The sequence below is a fragment of the Cyprinus carpio genome, chromosome A13 (assembly GCF_018340385.1).
Source record: "Cyprinus carpio isolate SPL01 chromosome A13, ASM1834038v1, whole genome shotgun sequence".
Lineage (NCBI taxonomy): Eukaryota > Metazoa > Chordata > Actinopteri > Cypriniformes > Cyprinidae > Cyprinus > Cyprinus carpio.
This window is the reverse complement of record NC_056584.1, coordinates 12,697,207-12,724,039: the sequence shown is the minus strand read 5'-3', so window position 1 is coordinate 12,724,039 and position 26,833 is coordinate 12,697,207. Positions and strand designations below refer to the sequence as shown.

At 38.6% G+C, this 26,833-nt stretch overlaps 1 pseudogene; it reads right to left on the bottom strand.

Moving 5' to 3' along the window:
• Window positions 1-26,833, bottom strand: part of LOC109107664 — a 290,614-nt pseudogene that overhangs the window by 100,801 nt on the left and 162,980 nt on the right.

Genomic DNA, 26,833 nt, shown 5'->3' with positions numbered 1-26,833 from the left:
ATTTGTGATAAAGTTAAAGGGTAATTTTTTTTTTTTAATTGATCATACTGAAATATTAACTTTTAATGGGCCATAATGAACTTTCAACACTTTGAGACCCCATATGGTGTTTATAGTTTGAATTTGTCATCTTGAGTCACGAGTTGCTCCAACAACTGCTAAAACACATGGCCGGGTTATAATGCACAACCATGCACAATTTATGTAATCACGTTGATGTAATCCCTAACATTCTCCTGTTCTTGTGTATATAGGTCTATAGACCAGATGAGGCAGCTCAACTAAAAATCCACATGCTCTATGAATCTAGGTCAACAGACACAAAGGGATTGTTTAACTTGGAACAGCCAAGGAAACAGGATTCTCTACCTGTCATGCCTTTTATTCCACACATGCGCAAACACAGCTATTTTAATCATTTGTTACCCACCGACTCCCATGTTGTCCCTATTTTAACACAGTTTTGACTCTCTCTCTTTCCATCTGTCTGCTAAACTCTGGCTAACCTCAAACACTCTGTTTAGGTGGGCTAAATGAATAAAGATTTCAAATAAAAAAAAAAAATACTAAATATTATACATAAATATACATGACATTTACATCAGTGAGGTTTCTTCTTATTTATTTATATTCAGTGCTTGGCGGGTGTTAATTTTGGACCTTGGTTGTATGCCATGGTACGGTGATGCCATGCATCATAGACTCATACATGTTTGGAGGACACTGTCTGTACATGGCACTTAGCATAGCTTTTAGATCTTTGAACACAATGGTACCCTAACAGTGATAGCACTTTAGCAAATTGGTGAGAGCAAACGTGAGCTTATTGAGAAAGTGACTGGTTGCACAGTTCAAGCATAATGCTTTGTGTTGAATGAGAGCCTGTAAACGTAAAATGCAGCACATAACCATCTAATGTAAAATGTGTAGTGGGTTATATAAAGTTGATTCTTGATGCAGTCCTGCATATCTAATTTTAATACAAAAACTACACTGTCAGACTGTGCTAGACTCAAAAAGGGCAGTCGGATAAAAAGCAGTCAGGCTTTTTATTTAGATATAATGACTAAATAATGGAACATGGGCCATTAGTCAATCATTACATCTAGAAGAAAAAAATAAATAAAAAAATCAGGCCACACTTACCAAACACCATTAAATCTTTTAATACAATAATAAGACACTCTTCGGGTGAACTAGATGTATTCAATGAAAAAAAGAAAAAAAAAAAGGATCAAGGACAGTCTGGAAGAAACAGTGATATATATCTTGCTGAACAGCAGGGGTCTCAAAACAAAACTAAAGCAGAATAAAGTATCAGTATAGACTCCAAACACATTTTATAGTACAAATCAGTGTCTGTCACTTCCTGTTTCAGTTATTTCAAGGCTAAAAGCACAGTTTTATGCACCCATCCAGGTATGCAAACTGCTTGATATATCAATAACAAGTGGAATTCAGCACAAACTGCTCAGCTTCATGTCAATTATTAAAATGCCCTGAAAGCTCTGCAATGCAAATATTTAATAGCATTATCTTTTTTACAGAACCCATGTTCTCCAGTGAATTGATCCTTTGAGACCATCGCCACCTTGCTTTGAGGAAAAAACAGATGCATAGATGTCGTTGGCTTTAAGCTGGGAGGGAAGAGTGTTCAGGGAATTAATCAGAGCCAGAGCATTTGAACTAGCTAAGCTTCAGTCAAATAAATGGGCCACCTAAAACAACACCACCAATTACCACTGATTAAAATGAGGACACTTGGCTCCTACTTGGCTCTTCAGTTTCAAACATGCAATGTCTCTGTGTTCCATTAGGCAAATGAGGAGAAGACTGCTCGTGCAAAACCTATGGCACTGAACCCTCACATCCAGGAAATGTTATTTGAAACGATGCTCACGCTTCGTACAAAAGGTGAGCACATCAGTGTCAGAAATTCTCTGCCTCTATTTTGTGAATCCTATTTTCAACCTTGAAAAAAGCCCACAGAGCCGAAACAAGCCTCTAATGAACTTCTGCAAAGTGCCACTTTTAATTAGCAGAGAAGGGACCTTAGACAGCTCTCAGGCTATGACAAAGCTGTCATCGTTAGCATGACTAAGAGCTTCATGCAACAGCGAGAGTCCCAGAGAGGTGGGCAATGAGACACGAGAGTAGGAAAAAGGAGGCGGGAGAGAGAAATAGAGAGAGAGAGAGAGAGAGAGAGAGAGAGAGAGAGAGAGAGAGAGAGAGAGATTTACTGGCAGATTGTTCCAGAAGGATCATTCTAACAGAAAATGGGACATGGAATTGTCATCGGTCTGAAGCCACTGAGCCCTATCCATAGTGATTCCATTTATTTCTCGAGCGAACACTAGGCCGACCCTTATCCTCCATTGCAGAAACAGGAAGTGCTGTCATACCTGCAGTGTTTGTGTGGGCCGCTCAGGGTCTCGATGACAAAGCACTCCCCGTCATTCAGGCAATAGGCCAGGTCTTTCTCCTGACACGGCTTGAAATGCTCCGATTTCAAAGGCGGTAGAGTTGGTGATGCTGAAGAATAAAGAAGAAAAGAGGAGGAAAATTATGCCATGTAACAGATTAGAGGGACAAATATCTGAGCCAGGTGAGCAAAAGCTTAGGTGAGTGAGTGAGTCAGAGAGACCAAAAAAGTGACTAATTGTCATAATAAGGGGGATAATGCCACATATTTGCAGATTTTGCAGATGAAGTTCAGTGCAAAATAATTTATGTCATTTCAAACCTGTACACAGAAGGAAGGAAGGTTTGAAATGACATGAGGGTGAGGAAGGGAGGGAGGGAGGAAGGAAGGAAGGAAGGAAGGAAGGTTTGGAATGACATGAGGGTAAGGGAGGGAGGGAGGGAGGGAGGGAGGAAGGAAGGAAGGAAGGAAGGAAGGAAGGAAGGAAGGTTTGGAATGACATGAGGGTGAGGGAGGGAGGGAGGGAGGGAGGGAGGGAGGGAGGGGGGGAGGAAGGAAGGTTTGGAATGACATGAGGGTGAGGGAGGGAGGGAGGAAGGAAGGAAGGAAGGAAGGTTTTGAATGACATGAGGGTAAGGGAGGGAGGGAGGGAGGGAGGGAGGGAGGGAGGAAGGAAGGAAGGAAGGAAGGAAGGAAGGAAGGAAGGTTTTTGGAATGACATGAGGGTAAGGAAGGGAGGGAGGGAGGGAGGGAGGAAGGAAGGAAGGAAGGAAGGAAGGAAGGAAGGAAGGTTTGGAATGACATGAGGGTGAGGGAGGGAGGGAGGGAGGGAGGGAGGGAGGAAGGAAGGAAGGAAGGTTTGGAATGACATAAGGGTGAGGGAGGGAGGGAGGGAGGAAGGAAGGAAGGAAGGTTTGGAATGACATGAGGATGAGTATAAAGGGATAGTCCACCCAAAAAAGAAAATTCTGTCATCATTTATCTAGAACATATCATACCAGTACTCTATTACATTTATATTGTATTTACTGTACTGTTTTTTTAATGCATGTATGTTTTTCGATATCTTAGTAAACCATCTACCAGCATTCTGTATGAATTTCCCCATTTTAAACACTGCCAACATGTACTGATGTCTCTGAAGTCTTTTGAGTATTTCATCACCATTAAAATCAATAGCTTTCAACATTTCCCCTTCCACTGTACTTTATTATCTAAGACATCTCCTCAGATGGCCACCAAAAAACAAAACACTCTGAAGCAACATCAAAGATCACCACATAACTACCAGATAATGCAAGAGACATCATCAGTACATCTCTGAAACAAGCAACCAAATGTCTCCTTATTGCTCTACTGAGTATAGCTTGTTATTACTTCGTGTACAGTGTGCATGAATTTGTTTTGCTCCTGATCCATTACTGAAGGATGAGAAATGAGATCAATGACATAATCACACTCTCTGGCTTCTTAGAATTAATAAAGGAGGCTACTATTTTGAAAAAAAAAAAAAAAACACTTAATTGTGATAAATGATGCCAAGTTCACTTGGCTAAAGCCAAAATAATAAGATAACCTTGCAATTATTACAGTCCTCACAACGTGGAAATCTGTAAACAGAACTAATAATATACCTGAGAGACTTTGACTGACATTAATAGTTTGAACACAGTGAAACTAAAGACCCTTTAAATGATTGCCATGGATACAGACCATAAAAAACTGTGTGGTTAAGTGGACAACGGTAGCTTCATACAGCGAACAAACAAGGCTGACCACACAGTAAAGGACATAATCAATTGCAACTAATTTATTTTCTAAATGGAAAGATATTATGTATTATGTATGTTATGTATAAATATTATTCAATGATTTTCAACTTAACTGCTTAGTGGTGGGCAATATGATTGACATTTGAATCTAAATGTAATTCTCAATATCACCGCATAGTGAATTCATAACTCCAGCCTTTACCCAAATATAAAAAATTACACTCATGTAAAGCAATAAATACCGTATAGCAAATGTCAACTGCTTGATTGTTTATATCGTTACAAAATGTAAACTATAGTATTGCAAAGTGTTACATTAAAAGTTGGATAAATATCCATAAAAGCAATATTTACATTGCAAATCTCGGCTGAGTGGTTTTTAATACTGTTGCAAAATGTAAACTACTTTATCGCACAGATGTATATGTAAAGTTGGCTATATAGCACATACAGTACACTCACGTAAAGCAATATTATAGAAATATCTGTTAAATGTGACTATAAATCCTGAAGATACTAAGATACTACTAACATTAAAATCATGATTTTCTGTAAAGCTGCTTAGAAACGTCTCCACTAAAAAGTGCTATACAAATAAAATCGACTTGCCTTGTTTCTTTGAACAAACATTCAAACTACTCTTGTATGTGTCAAATTAAATTATACATTTTCATGATCAATTACACAAATTAATTACATATATCAGTATTTGGTAAGAAAAGCCCCCAGTTGCTAATAATGACTGCAGAGTAGGATAAAACATCAACACTACAGCTTGAATTGCTTATGGAATTTATGTATGGGTCGAGGAGCATGATTAATTGCATTTTTATATAATTGTAATATACAAATAATTAATTAATTAACAAAGTTCACATTAATTTTGCACGATTATTTTGCAGTCACTAATAACAGCTGTGGATGATATCATATTCACACTCATTCACAATTTTCAGTATATTTACTAGCTACTTTGAGGTAATAGAATGGCCCCGAGGAGGATCATAAGACCTTAATAAATAAAACTATAAATATTTTTAATAAAAACTCCAATAATTGCATCTAGGTGCATAGCCAGACCTTTTGACAAACTGCTGTAGAAACTAATGCAAAGTGCTTATGCTTTGTGTTCAACGCAAAAACGGGTTGTGCAGTGCAGTGAAGATCTCCATTAGTCAACCCTCAGAACACTAATGATATTGATAACAGCTTAGTAGCCCATCAGCTTCATTACTGAGCCCTTTCCTCGGGATTCACAGAGGCTGGTTTCCTGCAGACTGTCAGTTTTCTCTGTCAGGAGGTGAGATAGGGCCAAGTGTCTAAGAGATTGGAGATCTACTCAGGCCCTGACATCCCCTCTATCTTAGTTTGTTTCCGTGGGCTGAGGCAGGTACGGGGTGTTAAGGGACGGGATTCCCCAAGGTCAAGCACTGATGCTGTCTCTCAGATGTGACATTCCCCTGTGCCTGGCGGCTTGACATACACTGAAGGTCACAGAGAATCGATTAGCTCAGAAACGGCAATACAGAGAGCACTCGCGGGGACAGACAGAACTGCGGACAACACTCTTAGAGTGAGCTGATGATTTATGTGTTTTGTTGAAATGTTAGCTTAAAGAGATAGTCCACACAAGACTGCAAATTCTGCCACCATTTAGGGTAATTACTTATACCCCCAATATATATATTCAAGATATATATGTTACAAAATAAGCAAAGTCTGCAAAAACACATGGACATTTTGAAATCACCAGATTCTTCTAATGTTTTATCCAAGAATTTGGGTGTACCCAATTAAAGGACAATTTTACAAGACCTTACATGTGTACATATTTTTCATTTACATGTATAAAAAAACATCTTGAGTCATAAGCACTTCATTATGAAAATGTGACAAGACAGACGATCAAGGGGGGCGCTAGTGAGCACCGTATGGAGTAGTCGTGTTTTTCCAGGGCTCCTCTCCACGTTTGAAATAATTTGGTCATAACTTAATATTTCACCTACTTTCCCGGTTTCGCCGCATAAATAATTTCATTTAAGTGCCTCGGGATGACAAAACCAAAATCTGAAAGAGGGAAGCGGCAAGAGAAAGCCTCAAGTGAGGCTGATGAAGATGGCCAGCCATGTGCGGAGCTAGCTGCTGCGGCTCCGGAATTAGCCAAGGAGTCTGCTCTGGAGTCTGAATCGAGCATCCTCGCAGCGATACGAAGTATGAGCAAGACGATGAATGACCGTTTCAACGACTTGGAGGCATCTTTGGCATCCACCCAGGCGACGCTGGCGAGTCTTGGTAACCGAATACAGGAGGTGGAAAATGCTAGCTCGGAGTATGACCGCCGCCTCTCACTTGTTGAGCAGCAATGTACGAAAATGCAGTCGGAAAACGAAATGCTTCGTTTGAAAGTAACTGATCTGGAGGCTCGCTCCCCCGGCAGAATATTAAAATCGTCGGCTTACCTGAGAAAAAAATCGAGAACGGACATCCAACGGAGTTTTTGGCCAAGTTCATCCCTGAGCTGCTGGGCGCTGACAACTTTCCCAAACCGCTGGAAGTGGACCGGGCTCATCGGCTGGGAAGGCGGCTCTCTGAGAACGATGTGCGCCCACGTGTAATGATAGCACGGATTCATCATTTCCAGCTGAAGGAGAAAATACTACAATTGGCCCGCCAGCAGTTTCCTCTGCGCTACAACGGCAAAGCGGTTCACTTTTTTCCTGATTACCCAGCGGAGGTGATGAAGCAACGACAGGCATTTGATCCCGTCCGCAAACGACTCCGAGAGGCAGGTGTGAGGAGCGGTTTCATCTACCCGGCACGGCTGCGGGTCTCCAGTGACACCATGGACAGAGTTTTTTCGTCCCCGCAGGATGCTGAGACTTTTGCAGAGACTCTGTCTTGACTTTCGGTATGTGACTTTTATGCTGTTTGTATAGCAACCGGGACATTTATATGACAGCTTGCGTTTACATATATATATATATATTTTTTCTTCGCTGTTGATTTTCAAAAACACTTGTCCTCATTAGTGGAGAGGATGCGGGGTCCCTGTGTTAACTTAGTGGCCGGTTAGTTGTTCCTGTATGGTCCGGCAGTCCCCAAGAGAGTATGTTGGGTTTGCAGTCTCACTTTGTTTGGGAAAGTGGGAGGGGGGGAGGGGGGTGATGTTCTTGCTCGTTTTCATGTGTTCCTCTTGTCTTTCTTATTATTTTATTAGGGCATTTCATTTGTACGCTGCTACTATGCAAAATCTGTATGCATCCTGATACACCTTCGTCAGGTGGTGGCATCACTTTTACTAGTTGGAATGTACGCGGCCTGGGTCACGTTCTCAAGCGAGCTAAAGTGTTTTCTCATTTAAAATCTCTGTCTACTGATATAGTTTTATTTGCAAGAAAACACATATCAGACCCCCACAAAGGAAAAGTTACTCAGATGTAGCTGGGCCAATCAGATTTTTCAGTCCACATTCTCCAGTAAAGCCCGGGGAGTGGCAATTCTGATCCGCAAGACTGTTCCTTTCAGGCATGTTTCTACTGTGAGTGACCCAAATGGCCGGTTTATTTTGGTAACTGGCTACATTCACTCATTTCATGTTACGCTCCTTAATGTATACGGTCCAAATTTTGATGACCCAGCTTTCTTCCGTAAGATATTTAGTTCACTGCCTGATCTCTCAGATACACATTTAATTGTAGGCGGTGATTTCAATTGTGTGCTTGACAGCCGTTTGGATAGGTCAGCCCAGTCAAATTACTCGTCTACCTCCTCCATGGTTTTAAATGACTTAATGTCTTCTATGAATCTAGTTGATATTTGGAGGCTTGGACATCCTACAGATAGAGATTATTCTTTTTTCTCACAAATGCATAAATCCTTTTCGAGAATAGATTATTTTTTAATTGACTCTAAATTGATATCCAACGTTATTGCCTCAAAATATCATAATATTCTCATTTCTGACCACTCTCCTACTTCATTGGTCCTTGATCTTAATTATAAAAAACAGCAATTTACCTGGAGTCTCCACCCATCATTGTTCTCCGATGCATCATTTTGTCAATATATATCCACTAAGATTTCAGAATTCCTAGAGAGTAATGACAATTCGGAAGTCACAGACTCCACTTTATGGGAAACTTTTAAAGTTGTGATTCGGGGTCACATAATATCTTTTGAATCTTCTCTGAAAAAGGAACGGCGTAAGCGACTGTCAGAAATCGAAATTGAACTATCGCAGTTGGAACTTGTCTATAGGACCTCCTCCAGCCCTTCCACCTTACAAAATATTCTTAAACTCAAATATGAATATAACACTATACTTTCCAATCAGATATGTGATCAATTGTTTAAGATCAGGCAGAAACATTTCGAGTTGGGGGATAAGCCCCATAAATTGTTGGCCCAACAGTTGAGAGGCTTGCAAGCTAGTAGAGCCATTCATAAGATTAAATCAAAGACTGGAGATCTAGTTATTGATCCTAAAAAGATAAACGATCGTTTTAGGGAATATTATGAAGAGTTATATAGGTCAAAAGCAAAAGGGAATGTTTCTGACTGGATGGAGCATCTAAGACTCCCTAAATTAAGTGCGGCTGCTTGTGAAGCTTTGAATTTTGACATTACCACACAGGAGATTTTGGATGCTTTAAAATCATTTCCCAATGGCAAGGCTGCTGGCCCAGATGGTTTCGGAATTGAACTGTATAAAAAATTTTCTATGAAGGTTGCTCCTCTTCTTTTGAGGATGTTCAATCATTCATTTGGAGTCCAGAAATTTCCGCCCACATTGTATGAAGCTAATATTTCATTGTTATTAAAAGAAGGTAGGGACGAAGCTGAACCTTCATCGTTTCGTCCTATCGCACTACTGAACTCAGACATTAAAATTTTTACCAAGTTACTAGCAAACAGGTTAAATAAATATATATCATCCATCATTCACACTGATCAAACTGGCTTTGTCCCAAATAGATATTCCTTTTTTAATGTCAGAAGATTGATGAATATAATGTATCATAAGTATAGTAAGGGCTCGAAGGTGGCTGCCCTTTGCCTAGATGCGGAAAAGGCATTCGATCAAGTAGAATGGGCATATATGGTAAAGGCCTTGGAGGAGTTTGGATTTGGTCGTCAATTTGTATCGTGGATTACAATGCTATATGCGCATCCATCTTCCTCCATTCTCACGAATCAAGAAAGATCATTGCCGTTCCGATTACACCGCGGGACACGCCAGGGCTGCCCCCTCAGCCCATTGCTCTTTGCCATTGCCATTGAGCCTCTTGCCATTAGTATCAGGAATCACGCTTCTATTGAACCCATCCGACTGGGTAATGTGGATCACCATATTTCCCTATACGCGGACGATGTTGTTCTTTTTATATCACAACCAGAAAAATCAGTTCCTGTATTGCTGGATCTTATTAAAACATTTGGTGAGGTTTCCGGATACACAATTAACTGGCAGAAGAGTGAGTTCATGTCACTGGGCGCGGATCTCAACACTGAATTTTTTGCATAATCTCCCGTTCAAAATTACAAACAGGCTGAAGTATCTTGGTGTAGTTTTTTGCCGAAAGACCAGAAACTAATTTTTAAGATGAATTTTCTTTAGAAACTGGAGAAACTGAGGAGGGACATTGAAAAATGGAGGACTCTCCCTCTTTCTATGGTGGGTCGTATAAATGCCATTAAGATGGTTTCCCTGCCGAGGTTCTTGTATCTCTTTCAAAATTTACCTATTTTTTTGGCACGATCTTTTTTTTCAAATCGTTGGATTCGATAATTCTTCCTTTTATTTGGGGCTTTAAAGCACACAGAATTTCAAAAACTCATTTACATAAACCAGGGAAAATGGGTGGGTTAGGACTGCCGAATTTTCTGCATTATTACTGGGCAGCGAATGCTAGAGCCCTGGTTTATTGGCAGGAAGGATATAATATGGAGGTATCTGCCGAGACTCCCCCATGGGTTGCCATTGAAATGAGTGATGTCAAAAATAGCTCTCTTCCAGCGCTTCTTTTCTCAACACCCAGACCTCCTGCAACTGTTAAGATGGATAATATGATTATCTTTAATTGCTTAAAAATATGGCAGCAAATTAGGAAAGACTGCCGACTACCAGGCACTTCTATCCATGCTCCGGTATATCGCAATCATGCATTCTCTCCATCCCTCTCGGACGGGTCTTTTAACAGTTGGAGGCTAAAGGGTGTGGTCACTTTGAAAGACCTGTATGTTAATAAAAAGTTTGCCACATTTGCACAGTTACAAAATAAGTTTTCTCTTCCCGCAACACATTTTTTCAGATATTTGCAGATTAGGAATTATGTTCATCAATGTGTGCCTAACTTTGAGTCTCTTCCGGAAGATAAAAGGATCTATAAGCTTTTGTTGGGCCCACTTGATTCTAGAAAATTGGTCTCTGGCTTTGTAAATATATTCTCTGAAACGAACAGTTTATGCTACACACTTTTTGAAAAACTCCTGGGAGGAGGAGCTGGGAATGCAGATTGGCGGTGATGTTTGGAGGGAGGTCTTGCTAGGATCCGATCTTGTTCTATTAGCACCAGACATCAGTTAATCCAATTTAAGGTGATGCACAGGCTTCACTACTCAAAGACCAAATTGCACAGAATTTTTCCCACCATTTCATCACTTTGTGACCGATGTAAATCTGCAGAGGGCTCCCTGACTCATATCTTTTGGACATGCCCGAAACTGAATAATTTTTGGTGTAGCATATTTAAGTGGTTCTCTGACATGTACAGCTGTATATTTGAGCCTGACCCAATGATTGCATTGTTTGGGGTTTCTCCTTCTTTACTTAATCACAGAGTTTCGATGCAAAGCACAATTATGTATGGAATGGTAGTTGCAAAGAAAATGATTTTAAAACTTTGGAAGTCAGATACTGCGCCTCATTTTAGGATCTGGTTGAGTGAGCTTATTGGTATATTGCATATGGAGAAGGTCCGCTATGGCATGATGATGGACAATCTTAATACATTTTCAGATATTTGGGAGCCATTTTTGGCTCACCTTGACAAATATAACACTGAGTTGGAGCAGCAAGGGAGTTCATAGAGTGCCAACCACCTTTATCATCTCTGTTTAGTACTTGTGTTGAGATTCTAATGTCAGTGGTGCAGCAGTGTACTTAATTACTGTTGTTTTTAAATATGCCCTGTTTGTTTTTTTTTTTTTTTTTTTTTTTTTTTTTTTTTGGTGTCTGTGTTCTGTTTTGCTTGTGGTTTCTATTCTGTATATTTTTTTCTGTCTGTTTTTTCTTCTGTTACTTGTATACAAAATTCTAATAAAATATATAATTCAGAAGACAGACGATCAACCTAAATAAATAAATGAATGACATAGGAAAGCATCATATTTTTCTTCAGTTTGGAATCAAAACTGTGCACACAACATTGCATAAGCAGGCAGATCAGTGCAAGATGATTACAACAATTACTACAACAACAAGAGAAAAAAAATCAATGTAACAGGCAAATATCTAGGTGTTGAGTGGGTTTTGTTTCATCAGTTTATAATCTAAAGCAGATAAAAGAATAACATTTGATGCATTTAAGGGCTTTGACATACCAAGCCTAGTGACAATAAAAGTCGGCTGTGGGATCTCACTGTAGCAGCTGCATTTGGGCTAAAGTTGTGCAGGTACGGTCTGCACCTGCAAACAAAGCAGCACTTGCTTAGATTTTGATTACAAATAATGTTGATAATTTTCTTCATTTCAAATGGCTTATGTACTTTTGGGTAAGTCGTGGCCTAATGGTTAGAGGGTTTGACTCCTAACCCTAAGGTTGTGGGTTCGAGTCTGGGGCCGGCAATACCACGACTGAGGTGCCCTTGAGCAAGGCACCGAACCCCCAACTGCTCCCCGGGCGCTGCAGCATAAATGGCTGCCCACTACTCTGGGTGTGTGTTCACGATGTGTGTGTTCACTGCTGTGTGTGTGCACTGCTGTGTGTGTGCACTTTGGATGGGTAAAATACAGAGCACAAATTCTGAGTATGGGTCACCATACTTGGCTGTATGTCACGTCACTTTCACGTTTGAATATATTTGTGTATTGAAATGCACAGGTGACAAGATGACATGAAATTATAATGGGCTTCTGTATGTGCCATCTTGAATTCTCTGTTTGCTTTCATCACCGTCTCTTTTATTCCAATGCAACTATTTCTTTGCTAAACTGAATAGTCAGTGAGAGTTCTGTCTCTAAATGTTATTGCCGCCACCGATTCAATATGCTCAATCAGACAAAAAGCCCTGATGGGATCCAACTAGTGCTGATGGGGCACAAAAAACAAACAAAAAAAAAACTATGCTGAATGACGCTCAGAGATGGCCCAACGCTGGCCGATGACTGACCACCAGGTTTGTGTGTCAGGGCCACGATAGTGTCACGTAAAATGTAACGTATTTAAATAATTAAGCATAATCGCTGTAAGATCTTTTGTGTTACAAAATTTCAGGCTTTAAAAAAAACGCCTACTCTGTAAGAACCCAGTATCCATCAGTCTGTTTCAGTGTCCAGTATTTTCTAAAACGGAGCCACCAGATCTTCCCTTCCTGTCAACAAATGCATCAAAAGCTTGTGACATCAGACAAGCAAGTCAACAAAATAGCTGCTTATCTATGAATACTCATATCTGGCGAAATGTCAAATCTCTGATGGAGCTTCAGCAATCCAGGAATATAAATTCACTGATATAAATCTTTAAAAAAATAAAAAAATAAAAAAGATCACAGTTTACAAGCTGAGGCTTCAATAATTTGTTTTATCATAGATGTGAGGCAGAGAATGATTAAGCTCTGCCCTCCTCCTTCCATATATAAATTAACTCACTAAACACACTTGTTGGCAAGAAATGTCAGACAATACTGAAAATCTGACTCGTTTCTCTCCCTCCATTTCCCATCTGAATGCAGAGGTCAATGGCAATTTCCTGTCACTGAAAGAGGACCACCTCCCATGCCATAGTTCAGTAGGCCACTTGGTGCTTTTGGTCCCTCTGTTGGCTGACAGGCTCAGGACGTACTTTCTTAGGCCAGCCATTTACATCGGCCCCCAAATCCCTCTGTAGCACAATGTTCTGGTTCGCAGCCACTCCAAGGTGCAAGTACAGAGCAGGGCCATTAGGGAAAAACACAGGGAATAAGTGACAGGAATGATGGGTGTGACCAGAAGAAGAAGCATTCAGTGGAAAACAATCCAGAAAGCAGTGTAAACTGGAATCACATTTTCCCATAGGAAGGGAAAATCACAAATGGGATCTTTTTAATATCTTTAATATTTCTCCCAGACAGTAATGATATTTAAAGGAGACTTTTGCTGGTGTTTCTCCTGTACTATTACTACTACTACAAAATATTATTATTTTTATTATTATATTATCATCTCATTTGATCTCAACTGTTCTCAGATTTGCAAAGATCTCAAAATTAGATCCCAAAGATCCCAAAAGTCAAAGAGTCAAAGATTTTAATTCCATCTCAAACGTGTATTTTTATGGCTGTCAAAGTTAGTAAGCACTTATTAATGTATATTTAGTAATAGTAATATTATCTACTGTACATATTAGATAATATTACTATTTAATTTTCCTTTTAAATGCTAGTCTGAAATCATAAAATATGCATAAAATAAAAACAAAAAAACAAACAAAAAAAATGTGTATAAAACAAAATAACAATAAAAAAATAAAACTGAAAGTGAATAAAATAAAATTTTCCAGATAATATTTTAACATGCAGCTAATTATTACATTTAGAAATTATATAATTTGATATCACACAACAATTTTCACATAGTGTTAGTAGTATATTACACAAGAAAATATACAGTATAGCTACCTATATTTTAGGAGGGGATCACTTATAAGGGGATCAGCATATTCAAAGGTCCTTGGAAATAAAATGTTTTAAAACCCTTGTCTTAATTCATTTTAGAGTAACCATCTGAGTTGATACTTTAAATACAATGGAAATCACGGATTGTAAATTGAAAAAACAAAACAAAACCAACCAACAAACAAAAGACAATTCAAATCACACCCCCAAAGAAGCACACAGAACCGGTACTAGCTGCCATGTAAAATGATCCTCTCACTACTACCAGAGATATGCATGAATGCACATTGTGCCTTATCCTGTACAGTACCTGTATGATAGCCACACCCAGGTGTCAGGACTATGCCCCTGTGACCCAGTTTCTGTCTCCCATTAATTGTTGATTTGATCCCAGGTTTGTCTCCTTAGTTCCCTCGTTGTCCTGAGTTTAAAAGCCCCAGTCTATTGAGTTCACATTTGTTGGGTCTACTTGTTGGATGTTCTGTGTTCCCATTGTGGATTATCCCTGTGATTCCTAGATTAAAGAATTGTTGCTTGTACTCCATGTTTCTCTCTCGTTCCTCCCGCAGCAAAATGTGACAGAAGACCTGACCTAAGTAACAGTTACCTCTGTTTGTTTTCTGGTTTTTCTCAGTCCTTTTGTTTCCATTGTGTTGTTATGGATCCCCTCCTTCGCCCGGTATACCTCCTCCTCCTGCTGGAGCAGGGGGAAAAATCCCTCAGGGCCCACACCAGACTGTTCCGGGTCCTGGCAAGCCTCACCAACTACCCGGACGATGCACTCTGTGTGTTCTATGATGCCAGTTTGAACATCGCAGACAGTTCGCTGTCGTCTGAGGGCGGTCCCTGAGCGAATTTCGCTACTTTTGTGGAGTGGACACTGGCGAGAAATGGATCGCCCCTCCCACCCGCTCCTGCCTCCTCCACCACTGTCATCTGGCAGCCCCTCTGCTCGCCCTTAGCCCACCATTATTGCGGTGCAAGCCCCGTGGGACTGCTAACCTCCAGCGTCACCGGGGTTGGAGTATCCCTCACCTCCGCCTCCAGCCTTCGAGGCCCAGCCCGTAGACCCAGTGGCTCCACCTCGGCTCCTAGTTCCCTCGCCTCCACTGTCAACCATCGATCCATCAGCTTCACCGGGCTCCCTCATCCCTCCCTTGTCTTCCCTTGTCCAGGGTCGGGCGTCGACCCGCCATTGACTCTGGACTCTTATCCTCTGGCTGCGCCTTGTCACTCCGTCCCACCGGCTACGTTGGGCTCCCTTCTCCCGCCAGCTCCACCTTGGTCCTCAGTCGCTACGGCTCCACCGCGGATCTCTGCCTCACTAGTCTAATAACTTCATGTTTGTTGGGTCTTCTCATTGTTTACTTGTGTTTTCAAAGTTCCTTGTGTGGATTATTCTCCTGTGATTCCTGGATTAAAGATTGTAAATGTTTCCTGATTTCCCTTATGTTCTTTACTACAGCGTAGTGTGACACCTGGAGCCTGATATGCATATCAGCACACAGTATGATACAGGACTGATAATAGCTAGTTATTCAATAAAGATAGCAAGTCTTCTTCACCCCCTCCTCTTATGCAACATCATTTATCTGCACCATAAAATCTGTTAAACACCCAGCATCCTACAAGGCATAAAGGCTGACCACAGCTGGAGTGGTACGTATGTATCACGGTGTGTAGCCCTGTGGTAAAGCACATTTCTTCCTGCTTTATATTCCGATCAATGGCAGTCATGCAGTGGAGTAAAGGAGATCGATGGACAGCATGCAGGCAAAGCTGAAACACCAAAGGATGCCACAGTTAACCAAGAGAGAGACGGGGAAAGAGAGAGAACGAGGGAGTGTGCAATATTCCTGAAAATGACGGCTTCATACATGATTTGGCTAAAAATATTGTAATTATTTTGACAAATATTCTGAATGCATTTTGAACTGCAATATGACAAGCATGTAACCATCTATGTCATGTTGCTGTGGTTTAGATCAAGGCTAAAAGCCATAAAAACAGTTGTAAAACCACAACAGGGTGTGCAAAAATGGCAAATGAGCAAGCAATGACTTAATTCTTTTTCTCCATACTGCCAACAGAAACAAGCATACTTCATGTAAAAAAAAATCTCACTGTATAAAACTCAAATCTCTTCCCACCCTATTTTAGTTCTGACAGAATCAACATAAATATTATATTATTTTTTAGATAATACAAATTTATTCATTTAAAAATAATTATAACAACAACAACGAACATTAATAATCATGTAACTATCTTGTGTCGATGCTGTTTAAATATCTAAGCTAAAATATACTAAAAGCCACAAAAACACATTAAAACAGCAACAGTGTTTGCAAAATTACTAAAAAAAGTATAAAATAATAATAATCCTAAATTTTTCCTCTCTCTAGTTTTGACAGAATTAGTATACATAAACATTATATTTTAAATTAATATTATTATTGTTGTTGTTGTTCTCTCGCAATCTTTTCTTTTTTTTTATCTTTAGTAAGGAACAATGCCCTTGTAAAAAACAAACAAGGTCATATTGCTATTGTGTTGCAAGTTATATGTGCCAAGTTGCTATGTTGCCTGGCAACCCCAAACAGCCTATAGTTAATCCAATCACAGATAATTATTAATAACAATTTAAACTATTTATTCAACACTGGTTTCTCTTATAATATTGTTATTGCTGGCATTTTAAATAAAACAAATCTCCTATAACTCAAGAGTAAAGCAAATCCTCTGGTGGCTCATTGCTTTAACATCACTTAGAGCCTATGGCATCTATTTCCTCAGCACACACACACATACATTCACACACTCACAATGGCTGCTGTGAGTTAGGTGTGTGCTGTGCACTGCTGCATTGCAGATGTTTGGAATGGCAGAGGAAGTCTCTGCTGTGATGGAGGACTTCAACACGTGCTGATTAGACTGACTAACATCTCACATGACACGTGAAGCGTCTGCACGACTGAAAAGACAGCACTCTTATATGAGGAAAATTAGCCACTTCTAATGTGATCTTTTATAACATAAAGAGTCTCATGTTACTTTGGCCGGCATCTCAATAGCTTCAGCCAGCAGCTCTTTGTGGTCAGACAGTCTTCTGTGTCCAGCTGCTGTAGGACAAGAAAATAGATCTCTCTGTGCGTTATGAAAACACCCTTTTTTTCACAGTGCATCTCAAATGCCTGCTCTCTCTCTTTCTCTCGCTCTCCAGAACTCAGAGCTGGTGTGAGCTGGCATTCATCCAGTCTAAACATAACCCTCTTTTCATACATTCTGTTCCCTATCACTCGCTCTCTGTCCATTCATCCATCCATGCCAAGCTCTCCTGGCCCTGGTCTAGTTCTAACAGCGTGTTCTGTCTTGATTAGCATTTGGGGTAAATATCCACAACTCCAGTCCCACAGCTAAAGAGCATTAGCCTCTTTAACAAACAAACATGCCATGGATTCTACAGAGGGCTCATCTATAGGTTGCCAGGATGAAAGCAAAGCTGCTGGGACCCCAACCTTTCAAGTCTTTCTCTCATTCTCACTGTCCCACTTCCAGTGTTTCTGTCTATTTTATCTGCTGGGTTTGTAATACTTGGCTTTCATCATAAAGCACAGAATTAGACAACCTCTCATGAGGAAAGCTTGACTAAACACAAATTTTGGCGAAAACTGAAATGCGTAGTACTAGGTACAAACTGCTGCAGTTTTGTGGGTAAAATATTAACTAAAAGTGTGTTTAAAAAGCTGAACATACCTCCAAATAATACACAAAAACCATACACAATTATATTTCCCTATATCATATTTTAAATGCCATTTTATCAGATTTGCAAGTAAAATTAAGGATTTAAGTTTGGTGTACTTGTTCACTTGTTGTATGTTTAAAATTTTGGTATGGCTCTGTTTTTGAACAAAGTCTTATTATATTTATTTAATCAAAAACACAGCAAAAACAGTAATATTGTGAAATAATATTACAAAGCAAAATAACTGTTTTCTATTTTAATATAATTTATTCCAGCTGCCATTACTCAAATTTTCAGTGTCACGTGACCCTTCAGAAATCACTCTAATATGCTGATTGTTGTAAATAATGTGCCTCTTAATAATTTGTATGGAAACTGTGATGCATTTTTCATGTTTCTTTTACCTTCACTTTTGATCAATTTGACACACCCTTGTTGAATGAAGGTGATATTTTCTTATATTATATTTACTATAAATAATAGGCAATCCATGACATAAAAATCTTGTCCGAATCAGGAGGAATCCAGGCTGCCAGTATTGCACGAGCAGGACAGAATTGGGCCCTCAGTTCCCGTGCCCTTATCTGAACCTACATTGCGTAATTCCTCTCCTCCCTGACAGAGGACCACATCACCTTTCATTTGAAGAGTGAGGTGAGTGGAGCTTGTGTCTAATGGTGCAATACTGTGGTGATAGACATAGTTGTAAGTGAAGAGCAAACCAAACTGTACACCTCTGAAAGAAAATGTCCTATCCCTGGAGTATGATGTGTGCTCTCTAAATGTCACACAGTGTGCTCTATGCACATAAGGAAAGGGAAACTCGGAGCTTTTAAAGGGGAGACACTTCTGCTAATTAAACCACAGATTGCTGGTTCACGAGATCACACTTACCTATAATAAACAGAGTAAAGGTTATGCGTTTTTAGCGTGCTGTCCGGGGAGAGGGCTCCGAGCTTGGTATTTAGCCCAGACCCAGAGCGCTCCCCCCGAGTGCTCCTCCCCATGCTGGGGTAGGAACCGACTAATGGTGAGGAGTCGGGGAGGAGGAGGGATGCTGAAAGACTGAAGATAGAATGAAGTAAGGTGGTTTAGCTATTTATAAGGTTCTCTCTCAAGCTGATAGGTTAGACGATGTAATTGCTGATGATGCATTGGCAGAGCTAATTAAGATCAAATATGCTCTATTATCCAATAATGGGAATTTTCTTTGTGCATTATACCAAACAGTTTATCAAGATAAAACGTTAAAAAAGTGAATTGTATGCCAGATGTAAATTCACCCTCCCAAAAAGATAATTTCCTGTTTTCAGAGTCAATGTAATGGTACATGTTAATTTGTTTGTGCCCCCTATAAAACATTTTTTTTCCCTGTATGGTGCAATTTACAATTAGCATCAACTTCAGTACTGATGTTAAAGACTAAACTATTCAAAACTCACTGCTGCCAGAATTATGAATCATTAAGTACTGTTACACTAATATAACAGACACTATTTTGCAGTGTAGGTTAAACTTTGGGGGTTAAACACCACTTGTGAGTTGTGCCAAGAAATCATTACAGCCTTACTTGACATTATATATCAAAGTTTCAGGCTGTTTATACATAATATACAAACACTAGTCCCTTTTTCTCACCAAAGCTTCATTTAAATTAATAAATTTCTACAGTTTGGTGAAATATTATTAGAATTTAAGATATCTGTTTTTTATTAATATATATATATTAATATATATATTACTTGGTGTCACGTGATCCTTCAGAAATCATTCTAATCTGATGATTTGGTGCTTGAGAAACATTTCTCATTATCAAATTTTAAAACAGTCACTGCTAAAACATTTTCAAGAAAATCCTTTTTTTTTTTTTTTGCAGGATTTTTTGATTGATAAAAAGTTATAAACATATTTGAGTGACTCAGATATTAGTTCTTCTTTTTAGTAATTGCAGAAAACCATACACTTGTTCACTCATAATGTGTTGATTCATCATTCATTCAAATTTCGACATAACCTGTCTGACTCATAAGTTATTTATTTACTGGCATCTCTCACTAACCTCAACACTGATTAGACAAACACAAGGTTGAAGGTGACAATTCTTTCTTTCCAAACACTCAACCACACAAAAATGCCTATACCATTACTAATGGACAATCAAAAATTCAGAATAATATAATATTGGCTCAAAAATGTTTGAGCACTATTTGTTCTCTCACAGTCATTCAAAACTGGTTAAGTGTTTAGTGTTTCTAAGATGTTTATTTTAAGATCAGTATTTCAGGGCTTTTGATGGTATTTTTTAAATACAGGATAGATTGATCCATTGTGAATCTTCTCTCTGGAGAAACAAATGGCGTAAGACTCGCCTTTATCAGACTGAAAGACATCAGAGTGTCAGTATCTGTGTAAAAGCAGAAATCGCTTCTGTCATCTGCTAAAAATCCTCTTATGTTGTACCTGTAATAAGGCTATGAGATGACGCTGCATATGAACAGCATATCAATTGTGATCCCTCTCCACCTATCTACCTCTCCCTGCTCTCAGCACAAAGCATACATCACTGTGATTTCCAGGTAGGACAAAATACAGTGGCCTGTCACCATTCATAACAGGCAACACCCTTAAGGAATCTTTCAACACACATTCACGACTTCTTCACCTTCCCGAAAGCATCATCAAAAATGTCAGAGGAATCTGTCTGTTTGAGCACATATCCTTCCAAAGGCTGTAAGCTCTGGGTTGTGTCTACCGGCAGAGGCTTTATTGGCTGTAAACATATAGGAATGTAAACAGAATCTGTTGTACAGTATGCATGCAACTACAGTTGGGAAGAATGAGTGCTGTGAATGTATCAGATTGTTCAGCGCAGCTGACATGTGAGACATGCGGATGCCAGCCAAGGGCACATGATGAAATCATCCTAACAAATCTGAGAGGAAACCGAGCTTCATTTCATCACCTCCACAGTCCTTCCTGAATTCCCTCTTGGTTGTGTTGGCTGTCTTTGCATGTGAGCAACAGCGTGAATTTCTTAATTAAGCTCAAGAGGAAGTTATTACTATTGGGACGAGCACTGCTCTCTACTTACTGGCATTACTTCAGTCTCTCTACACATGTAATAATAAAAAGATGCAAAATGATAGAGAAAATAAGAGAAAATAATAGAATATGTGTTTTTTGTTCACAGTCTGTTCTCATAACAGGTTGTGTAAGCACAAGGAGTGCCGTTCTTTCTGACGGTAATGTGGGACAAGCATTCTGGGGCTCTTCTGATTTAGGATGGGAAGTGACACATGGAGAGGTACTTGCTGTGTTGTGTGTAGAAATAGTGTGCTGGATGGTGATTTGTACTGGCAAATGCAAGGAGTGGGGGAAAAGGCTCTGCTGCAGAAGGAAAACTGCTGTTTCCCAATGTGTAAAAACCAACACACATCTCTACTATAACAGTTCTGTTTGCGTGAAACGAGAGTCCATTGAAGTGTATTCTGGGATACGTTCTCGGAGGAGAAAGGGAGGGAGGGCATATGAGCTCAAAGGATTCTGTTTTCTCAGAAAAGCAGCAATCCAATAACAGGCCTGCCGTATAGATTCTAGATTCTATATCAGATGGAATTGAAAAGTTTTATTCAAAAACACATTCTGACCCTATTTAATCACTGTCTGGTTTGAATGTGGTATGCACCAATGGCTTTCTGTATACAAGCTCAAGATAAATCTCATTCACTGAACAGTCAAATAGAGCACAATGAAATAAGGGTGATAGATCAAAAGGAAATCCCAAATCAATAAGCTGTGATAAAAAATTCAGGTGGTGGTTATTTAAAAATAAATATTAAGCAATGTAGGTCAGTCCTACTATCTTACACCACTATGGTTCTCATTTCAGGGGATTCCATTAGTTCACTCTAGGCTAAACTCTTTTTGCACCATAAAAGTATGGTAAAAGTAGTTTCCCATACTTTTATAGTGTATAATTGAAACTCGTTATTTTATATTGTAATAATTGCATAATATTACCGTTTTTACTTTATTTCAAATAAATGCAGTCGTGCTGAGCATATATATATATATAAAGTTACAAAAACATTTACAAATATTATTGTTACACGTCTGCTATGTATCATTGCGGTTGTTGTTTTTTTGGTTCTTCCCAGTCAGTCCTAGTTTCTGAGTCTGTTTAATCATTCATTCTGTCCACCTGTTGTCTGATTAATTATCTATTCAGTTCCCTTTGTTTAGTTCATGTTCTTAAGCCCTCAGTTCTACCTTAGTCTTTGTAAGTTCTCGTTTGCAGTATTGTGATTTTCTCCTGTGGTTACTTGTGATTAAAGTATACTTCCTGGAACTATTCCTCTTTGAGAGAGTTTTTTCTATAACCACATTACATAACACTTATCTAACCTTTGTATAGCTTTAGAGCATTTGATTGTTACTTTTATACATAACATAATGTAATGCAATGTAATATAATATAATATAATATAATATAATATAATATAATATAATATAATATAATATAATATAATATAATATAATATAATATAGAATAGAATAGAATAGAATAGAATAGAAAAAAAAATAGCAATATTATTTCCAAAATAGGGTTAGAATGTAACAAAAGCAACATTTTCATAATGACCCCGCAACTTAGAGTCAGATCATAAAACACCAAATAAATAACCTTACTACGGTAGCAGCAGAGGAAAGAACACTATTTTATGGTATTGATTGTTAAATCTGCTTATAACAAGGCTAACCACAATATAAGGGCAAGGCCAGAAATATATTTAAGTGTGTGGGCCTACATAAAACTGGGTGGGCAAAAAGTAATGTATAAAAACGTATAAAAACTGCATGTCAAATTGGCAAAAGAAAATAAAGCACAATGTTTCAATACACAATACTTCTAAAGTATTAATTAACATTCATTTAAATTTCAATATTTACTAATACATTATTAAAACTAAAGGTTGCATATGTTAGGATTTGTACCTGAGCTTACAAAAAATGACAATGAACAGTTATATTTTTATTACCTAACTGTAAGAAATATAATAAATATTGTAACAAATGTATTGCACATTGTTAATGTTAATTAATGCATTACATAATGTTAACTAAAGAAAGTTTATAGTAAAGCATTGCCTCATTCTGAGACAGCGGAGCTTGGCAGATTATCTCATTTCAAGCCTCTCTGTCAGTTCACATTCAAAGGAGAGTAAATATCGAGGAGCATAGAAAACTGCAAATATGCAGTTTGTGGTGGAGAACAGTGTCTAGCACAACGTTAATGTGTTTCTTTCCTCAAAGGACGCAACAAATAAAAATACCAAACACAAAACCAATCTTAATTATATGCATAAAACATGCATTAATCAGGAGTTTCTGATCGATAAATCCATCACCCACAGGTGGTCTGGCTTTAATTGTAGATCGTCCGGATTTATTGGTAAGACTTAGTTTCAATTTGGATATTCAATATATACCTTTAAAAGAATTGATCTGATTGATATTTGTTTCGCTATTTTCAAATTCAACTCCACAAACACGTGCATTTTACTATTATGACCTTGCGTCTTTGGCATAACATGGTGGGTGGGACTAATAGAAAGAATCATCCTTTTGACAAGTGTATGGCTTACACCTATAAAAGAGGGAAAATGAAGAAACTACCTGTAATTGTGGAAATTATTATCATTTAATAAATCATATCCATTTTGAAAATTACCGTCTTCTCATTGGGTGGGCCACAGCTGAAAATGGGTGGGCCCGTGCCCACCCTGGACCACCCGTAGCAACAGACATAGACCCTACATTACATTCATTTGAGTTGAGTACCAGTGCAAAATGATTTAACAAATTATATCATAAGTATTAAACAAGTGCCAAGTGCCAAATACCTCTGCCAAATGTCCTTTTCCCCTAAATGTGAAAAGCCATTTAACAACTTCAAACAATCTCAAGCATGAGCTGCTTCATTTTTGATAACGGTGAGATGAAATCATTTTTTTCTCAATTAGATTTTTTTTCTGCTCTCATTTCTGCCTGAGAGATTGGGTAGAGGCTGACATTTCTCACGCTTTCTAAGTTTCCCCCTCATGAGCCTTGAATCTCAGAATCCTTTAATGCAGTAGCTGCATTACACAGACTTATGAATCTATCAGAACATGTGATCAAAATGATCTTAATGAGACAGAAGATCTTAAATATGTGCTGAAGTACTTCTAATACCATGAGCAGAACATGAATTATACCTACTCTATCAAGAATTATCTGAAAAAATGAAACATGCATATAAAATACAGTAATAATACAGTTTTTAATTAATGGTAAGGGCTGTGTCAGCATCAGTTCACTTTTTTGCACTAAATACTAGCTATGACAAGGGAGCCTCTGATTCTATGTGTCACGCTGGCAAAGGACAACAGTAACCAAAAAATAAAATAAAACACAAAGGCACACAGCCATGGCTGGCGGGAAATTATGAATGACTGCAGTGGTCTATCACTTCCTGCCAACATGCCTTAAAAAGGATGTTCAGTGATCCAGAAGTTCTTCAGGAATCAAGCAGTTTGCCATATTCTCATTTTGCAGTATTCCAGTTGATTCAGAGGAAGATTTGAAAAGGTCTCCCATCAATCAATGATCATCTTGACTTATCTCACTAAAGGGTCATCCTTACTAACTTTTCCCAAACAACCTCTGAACTCCAAGAATGAGGGTGCTGTCAAACTGCTGCACTCAGCGTCAGGTCTCATTCTCAACTGCTGAAACTGTAATACAGCAGGACTTGCACAAACACAGAAACATTTACTTTGTTATCTAACTGGGGACATTTCATAGACTTTTTGATGTTTTCAGACTATTGCTGTTGTTGTTATTGTGTGATTTTAAACTGTTTCCTATTATGCTGCCAATAGTTTGCTAAAAAAAAAAGGTCTCACCACCATAGTGTTGCACATGATGACAGGTGAAGATATATACTTAAAATAATGAAACAAATTTGCTTCAAAAATGAGATGCAAAATGCAAACGTGCATTTTTTTTAAATTATGCACTAATTTTCCAGCATATTTAATGGCTGGGAGATATGATGGTGTGTTGCATCAGCTCTCCTCTGCTGCTTTTCTTTATCATGATGCTGGGATGATTTAAGTGCAGAAGATAGAGGGAGTTGTATTTCTAAAGGAAGCCCATAGGGAACTCAAGAGCTCATGCCTGTCTTTGTACCAGTTGGCAGTTCAGGGCTCAGAGAACAAAACGGGGCTAAAGAGAGCAGAGCTGCGCCTAGAATCATAACAAGCAGTCAATAACCATTATAAGCTGATAACAGTCCCCATGTCCTCTGTGACAGATGTCTTTTTTGATCAGAGAGCCATAAGGGGACACAACAGGAGCTAATAGTGCGGCAACCAAAATAACGGGTCCAAGGAGAGCAGGTCCAAATGGACGACAGTATTGTAGTGTGACTTTGTTGCCTGTGGGTCAAATAGAAAGACCAGCTTAAAGTTCTTAAAATAAACTGTTCAACAAAGTTGAACTCGACATAAGTTATGTACATGTTTGCAAAGTGTTTCAGAGTTTTTGGGAAGAAATGGTTATGAAACTTAAAGTAAAAACTCAAAAGTAAAGTGTAGTTATGAGTAAAAACAGCTCATTTTGCAACAGGTAAAGCATGACCCTGCAACATTACTAAATCTCTCTTAAAAGTCTCACTATTGACTTTTGGCCAAACTGTTCCTTGTTATTTAAAATGGCATGGACCCCCTAATGTCATCACATTTATAATTCAAGTTCTCAACACAATTTTGAAAAATGGCAAATCATTTGAGGAGGGTGGTGTCATTCAATGGACAAATAGATACCAAGCTTTTCTTGAAAATTATAGGAGTTATTATTATTACTACTATTATTATTATCTTTATTGCGCATGTAATAATACTTCTAAGGCCATGTCTCAAAAAAAAAAAAAAAAAAAAAGTAGTCTTTCACTCTCATTTATTTAATTATCACAGAGGAGCCCTTGATGGAAAAAGAAAGAAGACGTTGATGCAACGGCTCACATGCTAAAACACATGAATAGAGGCAGATTAAAACAGGATAGCTAAATGAAGTGAGTGACAGAGAGACAGAGACTATAATTATACTTATAATAACGTATTACTGTAGACATGAAACTATGTAACAACAGGAGCCTAGTGAGAAAGCCAGATAAGAGGTGAAAGATGGTTAGAAGCAAAACGATAAAACGCACACACTCAGACCCACCACAAACATGCACGTCACATACCCTTTAAACCATCTTCTCCCCTGGGGATTTAAGATAGTTATTTTCCCAGCAATTCTATCATCAAATCTCTCTGTGAGCAAAGCCTGAGAAAAATTACCTCTAAATAATTCCAATGGTCTGCTGCAGAAAGGTTAATGAGGCAATTAAAAGTCTCTTTGGAGAATTAAGAGGAAAGAGAAATCAAGAGTGATCAAACAAAAGTCAGCAGACTCTGCTTCCTGTTGCCGTATCAGGCCACAGGTACACACTTACGCCTGCTGTGTAGGGACATGGAATGTTTGCTGCATTGTGAGTTCAGTGACATCTGAGAGGTTTGTCATGCATATAATCTAATATAATTAATCTGATGTAATTTCATTAATTGTATCTGAACATGTTCATGTTCAGTCCAAACAATGATTAGATGTGAACTGAACCTTAATTTAATAAATTTACTGTAAGTCTGGAGGTAATGTTGCACGTTTGGAAGTACAGTAAGGTTGCATATCAGGCTGATAATACAGCAACTGTATCATGCATGCAGTATTCAGAACAAAGCCCCTCAGATTAAATATGAATAAATAACCAAATATAAGATGGTAGGGCTGTGATGCACAGAGAGTCTGAGTTGCAGGAAAGATGAGTAAAAACAGTTTGGTTCGTCAGAATTTGCTGCCTTTTATAACTTAACCTCTGCCCTTGAAAAGTCATTGAATTTGATTGCAGCTTGATTTCTAAATCTCTTT